This window comes from Littorina saxatilis, linkage group LG17 (assembly GCF_037325665.1).
Source record: "Littorina saxatilis isolate snail1 linkage group LG17, US_GU_Lsax_2.0, whole genome shotgun sequence".
Classification (NCBI taxonomy): Eukaryota; Metazoa; Mollusca; class Gastropoda; order Littorinimorpha; family Littorinidae; genus Littorina; species Littorina saxatilis.
In genome coordinates, this window is record NC_090261.1 from 62011962 (window position 1) to 62024886 (window position 12925).

The 12925-nt window shown below is 41.7% G+C and overlaps 2 long non-coding RNA genes across 8 annotated transcripts in view; one reads left to right on the plus strand and one right to left on the minus strand.

Moving 5' to 3' along the window:
* LOC138952013 (uncharacterized) overlaps positions 1-5948 on the minus strand; it is a 259836-nt gene extending 253888 nt beyond the window's left edge. Inside the window, exon 1 of the long non-coding RNA XR_011451283.1 lies at positions 5815-5948. This is a non-coding gene — a long non-coding RNA (uncharacterized lncRNA). The remainder of the gene's footprint in view (positions 1-5814) is intronic.
* Positions 1-7813, plus strand: part of LOC138952009 (uncharacterized) — a 25965-nt gene extending 18152 nt beyond the window's left edge. For all 7 annotated transcript variants that reach the window (XR_011451275.1, XR_011451279.1, XR_011451277.1 and 4 more), the window contains 2 exons: positions 675-891; positions 6275-7813. This is a non-coding gene — a long non-coding RNA (uncharacterized lncRNA). The remainder of the gene's footprint in view (positions 1-674; positions 892-6274) is intronic.
* The last annotated feature ends 5112 nt before the right edge of the window (positions 7814-12925 follow it).

Here is a 12925-nt window from a genome sequence, read left to right on the forward strand (position 1 = left end):
TCCGATGAACTTTGTCAAAGATATAAAATGTCTAATTTTTCCTTTGACGCTGACCTGTGACCTTGAAAAAGGTCAAAGGTCAACGAAACCATCGTTAAAGTGTAGAGGTCATTGGAGGTCACGACTAAACAAAATATGAGCCCGATCGCTTTGATAGTTTCCGAGAAAAGATATAAAATGTCTAATTTTTCCTTTGACGCTGACCTGTGACCTTGAAAAAGGTCAAAGGTCAACGAAACCATCGTTAAAGTGTAGAGGTCATTGGAGGTCACGACTAAACAAAATATGAGCCCGATCGCTTTGATAGTTTCCGAGAAAAGTCCAACGTTAAGGTGGTGTCTACGGACGGCCGGCCTGGCCGGCCAGACGGACGGCTGGCCGGCCGGCCGGACAGACTAACACTGACCGATTACATAGAGTCACTTTTTCTCAAGTGACTCAAAAATTACAAGAGGTATGATCAAGTAGCCATTTTTTTTAGATAAATGAATTGACGAATCAAATGTACTAAAACAAAAGGGAAAAAATTGCCAAGACATCGGCATCATGAGAACTGGAGTAATCTAGTTTAGCTTCTTGGCTTGTGCAACGGTTTATTGATAACACTTTTTTTTTTTTTAATTATTACTACACGATTGTGAAAAGATCACGATTATATTACATGTTTGTTGCAGGTTCACAGTCATCACTGGACAAGTGCCATGAAGAAATGCGGTTGGTCAGGAACCAGGAAGCTGCTCTTCAACCGGAGATCGTTCACCAGTCTTCCAATCTTGAGAAGCGGCTCTTACGCTTCAGTGCTTCTTGGAAGTGCCATGGTGTTTTATAAAACCTTCTACCAGCACAGACACGACGCAGTGGCAAGCATCATCCAAACAGGATGCTTTGAAGGTTTTTGTTTTTGTGTTACATTTATAGTCACTTGATTTCTCACAGGAATTTTTTTTAGCCTTGCCTGAAAAAGACAAGTTGCAAACTGAGTCACGTCCAATCCCACACCTACAATCTGGGTGTCTGTTTGTATTGTACTCTCTTTTGAATTTAAGTTTGTAGGAGCTGATTAATTTAACTTGGTATTAGTATTACAGCAGTCCCTGCAATGTACGGTCCCCAGCGTGAGCGGACACCTGACATGTACAGACACATTTGCTCGGCACGGAGTGTTTTCCTTCTATATTTGGCCCCCCCCCTCCTCAAACGGCCACCTGGAAAACGTGGACGCGGACACTCATTTTTGGTCCCAACAGCAGGTCATACCTCCAATGTACGGACAGACCATCAAAATTTTCACCACAAGAAAATCAATAACAGAGCAGTCCCTCCGGCTCTTGGTACAAATGTCACAGCCGCAAAGACGTGATGACAGTCACTGATAACTTGAGTGCACGTGTACCCATTAGGGGGGGGGGGGGGGGGGGGTTAGTTTTGGTCAGCAGTGGAGTACATGCGAAGATGCCAACATGAAAATGCACTTTGCTCTTTATTCTTGTCTGTTGGATGTAAACAACAGAAGCCACAGTTGATGAAGGTCCTGAGCAAAAGAGAGTGAAAAATCGGCCACAGTTCTCAGCATCGCGTGGCTGTGTGTAACCTCTTTCATGACAAGATACTCTTGTTTCCCCTCAGCCTTGACCAGTGAGTCGGTTGCCTAATCTGTGAACCCTTCAGTTGTCTTGCTTTGTCAAAAGTTAGACACAGTCAATTGGTTTTGCTCTGAGTGAACAGTGCAGCTGGCCTCAATTAGCTGACACATCTCTGGCCACAGCCCCAAATAGTACATGGCTGGGGGGAGGGGGGGGGTTGAGTAGCTGGCTAAACTCAGTGGGGTGTCTGGTGTCACTACATGTTGGCAGGAAGAGCATCGAAAGAAATAGAGAGGTGTACTCTTCCACACAATTTCCAAGCATCATTTGTCAAGGCTTTTGGTAGGCAGTGAGGGAGAGTGGGAGCAATGTGTGTGTACAGTGTATTTCCAACTGAAGAGTGAAAAGTCACTGCCACATGATCGGCATGCCAGACAAGAAGCCAGACAAGAAGAAAATAAATTACATGATTATAACATGTAGTTCTATCTGCTGCTTTTTATTCCAACTGGTTTTTAAGCTTATTCTTGCAAAGCATCTGCATACTTGCCTCTGTGCTGTGTTTGTGTGGCTGCTTTCCGGTATGTCAGTGCATTGTGAGTGCGTTCACTGCCTTGAGGATTTATTTTATCTCTTCTTTTCAACACCATTCATACAAATCATTTTTTACAGAACGTTTAAAGAAATATTAGGAGTTTGTTCTTATTGTTAAGTACTAGTAGCTACAAGAAGTGGTTAGCATAGACTCAATCCTGTTGTTTATGTGTCTCTGTGTGAGTGAATGGGGGAGGGGGTGGTGTGGTCACCCCTCCCGTGACCGGCCACCTGCAATGTACAGTTTTGCTATGGCCCAAGGGTGTCCGTTCATGAGAGGGACTGCTGTACTAATAGTAGCTATGCCAAACAGCCTCTGAAAAATGGTTGGTCACTTTGAATACAAATACAAGCTAAACCATTTGGTGAACTTGTATGTCATCTGCATGTTTTTTTGTACAGGAAACATAGAATTAGAAGAACATAACAGTGTAGTTGATTTGTATATGTACATCACTAATCCGCCAAGAAAATCTGAGTTATACATGAAAATCATGTACTGCGCGACGCCATGGTCTGTAGCACCTATTTCGAGCAAAACGCAGGTTGGGTACACTCTTTACTATCGCTCCGACGTACAAACTAGACGTCCAAAAATCCCCCTCGCGGGTTAGGGGGAAGAATTTACCCGATGCTCCCCAGCATGTCGTAAGAGGCGACTAACGGATTCTGTTTCTCCTTTTACCCTTGTTAAGTGTTTCTTGTATAGAATATAGTCAATTTTTGTACAGATTTTAGTCAAGCAGTATGTAAGAAATGTTAAGTCCTTTGTACTGGAAACTTGCATTCTCCCAGTAAGGTATTAATATATTGTACTACGTTGCAAGCCCCTGGAGCAAACTTTTGATTAGTGCTTTTGTGAACAAGAAACAATTGACAAGTGGCTCTATCCCATCTCCCCCCTTTCCCTGTCGCGATATAACCTTCGTGGTTGAAAACGACGTTAAACACCAAATAAAGAAAGAAAGAAACGTCCAAAAATAACAAGATATTTTGAGTCAAAAGTTGTGGGGTTTTTTTAAGTAAAATGTAAATTTCTTCACTTTATGTTGTCGGATCTTACAAACACTCAGATAGATGTCTGCCTCACAGTTTTGTATGTGCAATAATAAAGATGTATTATCTGTTTTCCCAAAGCGACCGTCTCGAAAATGTCACTGAGTTGACCTGCAATGAAATCCAAGATGGCGGCCAACACACGTGTTGTTCGTAGTTCGAATCAAACACGGTATGCAATGCATTTTGAAGGCAACTGGCATTTGTTCAATAGGATAAACTTTCTTTTGCAGAATAATTGTCCCAGGAAAAGGTTTATCGAGAAAATTGCCGGAAAATGTTGAGGAAGAGAAACATTTAGCCTTGTGGCATCAAATGAACATCATATACGCGGTTCTTATACTTTCTTCTGTAAACTGCAAAGGCACATTGGATTGGATTGGATTGGATTGGATAAGATTTACAGTCCAGTGAGGTTACCCTCATGGAAATTCGGGCTGCTTTCTCCCCAGGGAAAGCGAGCTGCCATACGGCACTACCCATTTTTTTTTCCTTTTTCCTGCATGCGTGTATTCATGTTTCCTAAGACTTAATGCCGTGTGAGATGGATTTTTTTTACTTTATTCCAAGTCCCACGGGTATTTGATGGACATTTTTATCTATGCCTATACAATTTTGCCAGGAAAGACCCTTTTGTCAATCGTGGGATCTTTAACGTGCACACCCCAATGTAGTGTACACGAAGGGACCTCGGTTTTTCGTCTCATCCGAAAGACTAGCACTTGAACCCACCACCTAGGTTAGGAAAGGGGGGACATACAAGTTCAGTCAAAGTTGGAAATATATCTTGCCTTTAACGGTGGAAGGTAGTGTGAAATATAAGAACAAAGGGAATTTGAAGCGATCACCAAGTAAACCTGACTTCATCTGTAATGAGATTGCCAGGCGGAGAGACTGACCACTGTGAGATATTTTTAGACTATTGTTCCTCGAGAGTAAAAATTGAGTAGAATACATTTAGGAAGATTGAGATTCAGATCACCTAATAAAAAGACATAGCCAAAATTGCTCTGGAATGCCCCTTTAACCTTCACCGGATCACGTGTTGGACAGCACGGTCCATTTACTTCCCAAAGAAGGATTCAACGTTAAAAGTATGGGCTGTACATGACCCACGCCATCCGAATAGGGATAAACGTTTTGTCGCCTCTTTGCAGAGTATGGGTCGTACACAACCCACGCCATCCAAATAAGGATAAACAACGTAAAATTCCTTACATCTTCTTCTTTTTCTGCGTTCGTGGGCTGCAAATTCCTTACATAATTCCATATGGGTCGTCCACAACCCACATCATCCGGACGGTGTAGTTCAAATTATGTCATCGTTTATTTGTTTGTTTTCAAAGATGATCTTTCAAAAGTTTGGCAATGGGAAGGTCGTATGGTGATTAGAGATTACGTGAAGTCTCAATTAAAAACTCTAAATAGTTTCAGAGATAAACAATTTTGTGAGGACCGGCACGGTTGGCCTAGTGGTAAGGCGTCCGCCCCGTGATCGGGAGGTCGTGGGTTCGAACCCCGGCCGGGTCATACCTAAGACTTTAAAATTGGCAATCTAGTGGCTGCTCCGCCTGGCGTCTGGCATTATGGGGTTAGTGCTAGGACTGGTTGGTCCGGTGTCGGAATAATGTGACTGGGCGAGACATGAAGCCTATGCTGCGACTTCTGTCGTGTGTGGCGCACGTTAAATGTCAAAGCAGCACCGCCCTGATATGGCCCTTCGTGGTCGGCTGCGCGTTAAGCAAACAAACAACAAAATTTGTGAGGCTCTGGGTCATCCCCGACTCACGAAGCACGGTGAAGGTTAAGGAATCTTGGCCAAGAAACTTTGACTTTTTTAAATAACTCATTTACCTGCCGATCCACTAAATAATTCCCTTCCTGATCAAGCAAGATATATTTTATCATTTACATAGTTCACATAATTATCATGGAGCATTGGCAAACCGAAGACTGAAAAAGTATTGACGTGTGTAGTTTTTGCTGTACACTCAGGGTATTGCGACTTCACAAGCCAAAGATTAGGATGTTAGGTAATGTGATAGCAATGAATAGACACAGTTTTTCTGAAATTGTTTTTTTTTAATGCTCATATGAACCACTTGACTCTGAGTGAAGTTGTCGTCTCGCCGACTGCACAAGGGCTTGAAAAATCATAGAAACTGATGAAATGGTGCTTTTCCAACTTTTTTTGCTCCAACCTTTGGTTTAAACAAGGTTTTATTCCGTTGCACATGGTACAGTAGTAAAACAAGAAATAATAGGGACACGAACTCATGTCAACGCTTATATTACAGGCCATATACAGGAATGGTGGATAATACAAATTGGATGTGGGACAGAAAAAATTTGGACAGAAAAAATTCTCCTTTGTAACAGTCCGTGACAGAAAGGGCTGTAGTGTTTTTGGTGATACTCTGCAGCTTTAACTTCAAAACCCAGTTACCTGTAAATTGAGTGGGAGGCGAGATGCACGGGATCTCACCTGGTTTAGGGGAATAGCTAGTTCTCTTTTTTTTAAATTTTTAGAACGTTATTGTGAGTTTAGGAACAGGTAGGTTATTTTCCCCGTGGTTTTTACACCATGTTATTCACAATTTTGTACATCGTAGCGGGAGCTGTACAGTTTAATTCTTTTTATGTGAACGTGGCAGTCCACACCAGTATTTCGTCGTAGACGGACGTCTTGTTACAGAGTTCATAAGCCGTTGGACATGTTACATTTTGAATAAGACTACAATAGTCTTTGTATTGTGGTTGATAGTAGTTCTTTATCTGTGGTAGGCTTTGATTCGATCTGTTTATTTTATTTGTGTTGACTTGTTCTTGTCAGTGCGTTGTATAGTATTGCTCGCCATTTTGTTAGAGCTACGTTGTGAATTTGTTTATTGTGAAAATGTGGTTATAAAAAAAATTGATAACATATGGATCGGTTTTTTTCCGTAATTTGATATTGTGATTGTAATGGTATTGTAAACGGAGGTAAGGCTAGTTTATATAAGCATATATATGAAACTAACGAATGTTGAGTTTCTTTCCAGGCTTTGTTTGTCCTTTCCCTGTGCAATCGGCTGTCCTGCCTGGGAGCTGGACGACTGGTTGTCTCAGCTTTTGGATGCCGGGGGGGAGAGGTATCCAGCATATGGCGTCTTCCTGTCACCAGCTTCAGGTTTCGTCATTGTAGCGGAGCTGTTTCTGGGAGAAGGTGTGTGTATCGCCTTGAGGGTATGTGGCGTGGCTTGTCTAGTCGTCGTTGGACGATCATCAAACTTATTGGTCTACGCGTCGTAGGACATTCATGGACTATTTCTTCTTTCATCACAGAGACGACGTTCCACGCTAAAAATCAAAATTGCGTCGGATAAATGGATTCGTCGCCCGACTGCTGGGAGCGAAGGACTTTGCCCAACCAGGCAGGAGGGCTGCTGTGCATCGCACACACACACAGACACACACACACACATTGTCATTGGCTTAGGCCTACTACAGATTTTGCGATCGTCTTATGCCAATTCTGATTTTTGTATACTTCTTTGACTTGCCTATATGAATCACAAATCCGAGTAATTTTTTTGTGCAGATTATATTATCAGGTTTACATTCCAACCAAAGATAATTTGATATTTTATCAAAACATTTTCAAGTGAGCAACATTCAACGACTTTCATGGACCAAATTAAACCACATTTAATTCAATATCGATAAACATTTGGACATATTGCTGCTATACGAAAAATAGGTTCAAAATAAAGCAGATAATAAATGAACAGAAGAACTACTGTACTTCTAAATACGTAATTATTAATCCACGACATCTAAATAAATGTCTCACCCCTCTCCCCGAACTAATCTTTATGACAAGCATACACATTTCTGTCAGCAGTGTCTTGAAAGTTATCAGAAAAACCATACGTACGAGTGGCTTTATAAACACGCTTGCGAACTTTCTACAAATTGATGGTGCTGAATTAAATTAGATGCTATTGCTGATTACTATATTTTAATCTCTTATTACATAATGTCTAGTAAATGTTTGTAATATTGTTTGTAATCTTATCTCCTGTCTAACTCTCTCTCTCTCTCTCTCTCTCTCTCTCTCTCTCTCTCTCTCTCTCTCTCTCTCTCTCTCTCTCTCTCTCTCTCTCTCTCTCTGTCAGAACCTACCAACTTGCAATGCAAACAATTTTGTCTCATCATTATTGTTGAGTTTGTGAATGCAAAACCTTCTGTGCACAAGTAAACAGCCCATAACTGAGGATCAATTCCTCATATTTGCACATTTTTGTTCCTACCAACAACAACAAAATTACAAGAAGCCTCCCCAGTACAATAGAAGTCTATGGAAGGCAGAATTTTACAGACTATAACACACATTTTTTTTAACTTTTTTTCTTCTCAAATCTGCAAAACTGCACATCTTGCACTGACAGTGACGATTATTATTTATGAAGGTGAGTACTTATAAGTAAACATGATTGTACAGTAAAAGATTGGCTCTTCAACTTTGATGTTTTGTTTAGTGATTTTATAAAACAATGTTATTGGGACTGTGGTAAAAAAAATAAAAGAACCATCTGTCATCACCTTTTAATATGCAATTATTTGAATGAAAGTGATGTGTTTGTGAGAAAGGGCAAACAAGTCTGTGACGTGTTGTTTTATCCTGTGCGAGTGTAAGATAACAAACAGTATTTGACATCCATGTTTAAATTGAGATTGCATACACACAGAAGGGACATAAAACAATAAAGAAGGGGATATTAAAGCATTAGAAGTAGACGAATGGTGACATGATAAGGCCCCCCCAAAAAAATTGTCTGTTTCTGGTAACATGGCTAAAAAAAATAGGGTAGGTAGGTAGGGATTTTTTTTTTTTTTTTTTCCCCAAATGTAGACCAATAAAACTAACTTTAAAAATCGCGCAAAGAGACTGGATTCACTATACATAGAGACAAAACACTCAACACATTTACAAATCTGTGACAAAGAGTATGACATGTTTTTTGTTTACCTGGTCTGATATTTCCATGATGAAACAGAAAAGAAGACTTGAGACATCTTACATCTTGAGCTTGGACAAATGGGAAATTTTTTTGAGTTTGGAAAAAAAAAGTTTAGGGTCGGCGCCGAAATTTAGGGTCGGTCGGGTGACCAGAAACAGACAATTTTTTTTTTTGCCTAACGATTAAGTTGTTTGTCAATGATATTAAAGCACCACAATCTAACACACACACACACATAACGTTGCAGCAAAAAACGTATCAAATGGCTTATTGCACGGTCATTGTAAGTGTCAAAATTCGTCAAACAATTTGCTAATGTTGCTTACCTCTACTTGCTACGTTTTGAGTCTCTAACAGCCGATATTGCAAATTATCAGCATTAGCAACCATCAGCTTCAGCAAATAATCTGACTAGAAAAATCATCTGTCTCAGCAAATAACTCGCATGCCTCAACCCATGATCTGCTTAAACAAACAATATGCCTCAGAAAATAATCTTCCATGCCAGGCAAACAGGCTGCATCAACAAAGAAAGGGAAAACATCATCCGAAGATGCATGAAGTCATAAAAAATATGGTACAGTCACCCGTACAAGCTGAAGGGTATTTCCCTGGATAGCCTCGTCCATGGGGCTACAGGGGTGACCGAACACATCAACAACAAAGACGTCCTGTATGAATAGAGACATGATACATGCATTAGGATGGGCTTCAACTTGTCAAATGAATGAGTCAGGGCGGATAGGCTGGTGTCAGACATGCTTGACATTTGGTGAAATAGTGACCGTTGGTAGCTGTTTGTTTTTCTGTTTTCTTTGTTGTCATAGTGGGTACAAATAAGTTATAGGAGGGAGGAAATTGAAAGAAATGGAATTGACGGGCGCAGTGGCGTAGTGGTAAGGCATCGGCTTACTAATCGGAAGGTCGGGATTTCGATTCCCGGTCGATGCCGCCAGGTGGGTCACATTTGGTCAGGATGGGGATTTTTCCGATCTTCCAGGTCAACGTATGTGCAGACCTGCTAGTGGCTAGCCCCCCTTCGTGTGGCACAAGCACAAGACCAAGTGCGCACGGTATGAAAAGATCCTGTAATCCATGTCAGAGTTCGGTGGGTTATAGAAACACGAAAATACGGCTTGCTTCCTCCGAAAGCGGCGCCAGTATGCGGCTGCATGAATGGTGGAGCAAAAACGGCACGTAAAAATCTGCTCGAGCTAAAAGTGACATGAGTGAACGTGGGAGTTTCAGTACATGAACGATCGAAGAAGAAGAAAAAGAAAGAAATGGAATTGATGGGGTTTTTTTTTGTTGATTGACTTATCTTTTGTATTGACTCTAAACGGCGCTGACCGACCGAACCTCCTCCTCTATTATTGAGAAAATCAGAAGAAGATAAATTAATGATTGCATGCCGCTGTACATGTTACCTATGCAATTATGGATTAAAGCTGCCAAGAGCAACACATATATAGACAGTTACACGTGAATTTCTTTTGCCAAGAGCAACACTAATATCGAGAATTACACATGAATTTCCTTGTGGTTGCTCTCGTCCACAACTGATGACTCGAGCTAAAATCCATTTTTACGGGACAACCATATCAATAAACTTGCTATAGAAAGAAATACTTTCACGAATTCGAACCTCGACTACACACCATACACGCAAACCATCTAACCTACAAGCGACTGATGAGCAGTCGAGTGAAAACCGGGCTGTATAGGAAAGTGAGTGTCGATCACCACTGAAAGAGAGCAACCAAGTCAGTCAGGTATAATGATCACTGACGTTTAAGGCGTCCGCCTCGAAAGTAAGTGCCGGGGTTCGACCCCGGCCGAGTCCGAATACCAAGGACTTTAAAAGTGGTAATCGTACAACTGTCCCGTCGTGGTGCCTGGCTTTATGGGAAAACAGTGTTAGGGCTGAGTTGGCTCGGTGCCCGCCCGCTACTGAAGTTACTGTGACCGGGTGGGGATACTGACTGAAGTATGTCTGTGTTGCTACCCCTATCCTAAAGTGTGGCGCACTTTAACTGTCAGTTATTAAATGTAGCCCCGTCATACCTATATGGCCCGCTGACTCTCACCCCCAGGCTTAAATGCAATTAACTGGTTTGCAGCGGTTGCCATCCGGTAACTACGCCGGGTTGCCACATAATAATTACCTTTGCAATACTGCCGGAGCGGGGCGGTCTGAATGCTATTGCAATGGCTGTGCTCGACTAGAGTCAGATAAATAATTTATCATCAACGAGGCAACCAAAGGACCAAGAAGAAGAAGACTGATCATCCCTTGACCACCTTGATCGCCAAGCCTCAGTGAGGACCTATGGCAAAGACTCAACGTAAGCCAGTAAGTTGCATGTGCATGCCGACTCAAAAATTGACATAATTGGTAGTTGAAGACAACCCGGAACGATACGTGGCCCCGCGCTCATGCTGTTGTATTTCGTTCGTTCGGGTTTTTTTTTTCTTATTATTTTTTTGTGTTTGTGTTATCATTCACACGGTCAGTTGTATTAAGGAGGCCACGAAAACGATCAGTCCTGCATCACGGCCGGTCAGTGATTACTGACTGTGGTCGCAGACACATAACTTGACTTAACTCTACGCGCGGATACCCAGCGTGCACGAATAAATGAAGAAGAATAAATTATGATCATGAATGAATTACACGTAGAGCCGGCACACGTAATACAACTTCAATGTTGATGGATAACTGGTGGTCACAGTGAATACGGTAAACGGACTGTGTGGGAAGCGGTGTCTAGCAGTGATACCGGTGTCACGCCGGAACTCAGAAAACTCTACTGAACAATCCATCTCATTGCGTATGCACCAATCTTGGACTTAAACAATGCGACCCTTTGACCGAACGAACTATGGGTTAGGGTTAGGGTTAGGCCCGTAAGGGTTAGGGTTAGGGTTAGGCGGTTAGGTTGTTCACGACCTGATAAATCAGTCTCCCCGATGTCAAGAAGTTAACGCATTGACCACATTGAGAGGGACTGTTCAGGCAGTTTTTGTTCGTGACCGGCACCATAGCACTTGAAGTTTTCGGTGTAACTTTGTGAAGAGTAATTATATATTTTCAATGTACACTGATGCGAGTGTGAGACGCGAATGCGTTTGTGTGCGCTCAGAACTTAATTGACGGTTCCGGTAAGATCTGGGCACCAATGATTAGTATAAATATCCTTTATTATTATAATAAAATCAAGTTGTTAAGTTATTATAGTTTTTAATCGATGCTGATGTGCAACATTTTATTCTGCATGTCAGTCACTGGCCGCATACGTCTACTATTGTCATACCATGCAATACACATTACACGCGCTCCTATTGACAAAGTGAAACGCGCTCTTGACTTCTGAACGTCTTCCTCAGTAGCATCACAGACGCGCTCTTGTTGACAGGCGCGCATATATATAGTGTGGACAATTATACACGAGCGCTTATCGTTTACATAGCCTATTGTGATATATGCATGGCCACTATGATCATCGAATCACCGACCACTCAACACTGACTTGTTTCTACCACCCGGACAACACAAACTCCGTTGAGAAGGATTATCATAACACAAGTTATCTAAGCTTCAAGCAGGCTACTCCAGTCGACACCGACTACATAGTGGAAGGTCCCGCTTGGGGGATTACACACCGTGCGACGGGAGCGATCAACTGATTACTCATTACATGAATTATTTTGAAGGGTTGAAGTCAGTCATTCCTTTTCTATTCAGATTATGGCCACGGGCCGCAAGGAGACAATGAGGTCATCATAGTTTCAGTAGACCGATTGCACATGAATGTCACAACGTGACATTCTTTCAGTCAGTCATAATAAACACAATTCACTACGTCAGTCAGTGTTTCATTCGTTCGAGCTTAAAACTACATCATTTGTGTTTAGATACATCTACAACAACAACAACAAACGCGGCATGCTGGGTATGTGTGTGTCTGTTAAGTTTTGCTACAACGGTCTAAATAATCAGACCCGCTGTGATGCAGGAACTTTTTCGTAGGCATCCATAGAATGGTCTGCATGATGCGATGCTGACACACGTCGACGAGCACTGGCAGGCACAAAGACAAGAATCTTAAAATAAAATTATACATTGTAGCCTACGTTGACTCTGGATAGACTAGAAAGTCATACCCGCACTGCTGCCGATCGGACTCGAACTGCACAGTAGTCAAGGCCCCTAACAACAAACCGGCTGTGCAATGCGGGATGCTTCAACAAACCACACACATGGCTGTATAAAGAGCGGGTTTAGCATTTTACATGATCTCTTATTTGAAGAGAGTATCTTGATCATCATCTTCACTGCACGTATCGTTATACAGCCTTCCATATCGAATAAGAAGCAAAAGCTTGGTGGAAATAGTTGACTGTGTTCTGGGGTAAAAACTAAAAATCCAAAGAGTGTATTATTACTGAACTGAGGAAATGTGGATTGGATGTGGGTGAATGACCATCTCAGTGGCAGGGGAATGGGAGTGTGCATGTGTGTTTGGTGTGTGTGCTTTTAATTTTCCTTGTGTGTGTGTATATATATATATGTGAGTGGGCACAATTACGTGAAATTAGTTTACTTATATCCGTCCATGCATACAGTTTGTTATTATTTTGTTCTTGCCGCAATTATGATATTGTATATATACATTTGATGTACATGCG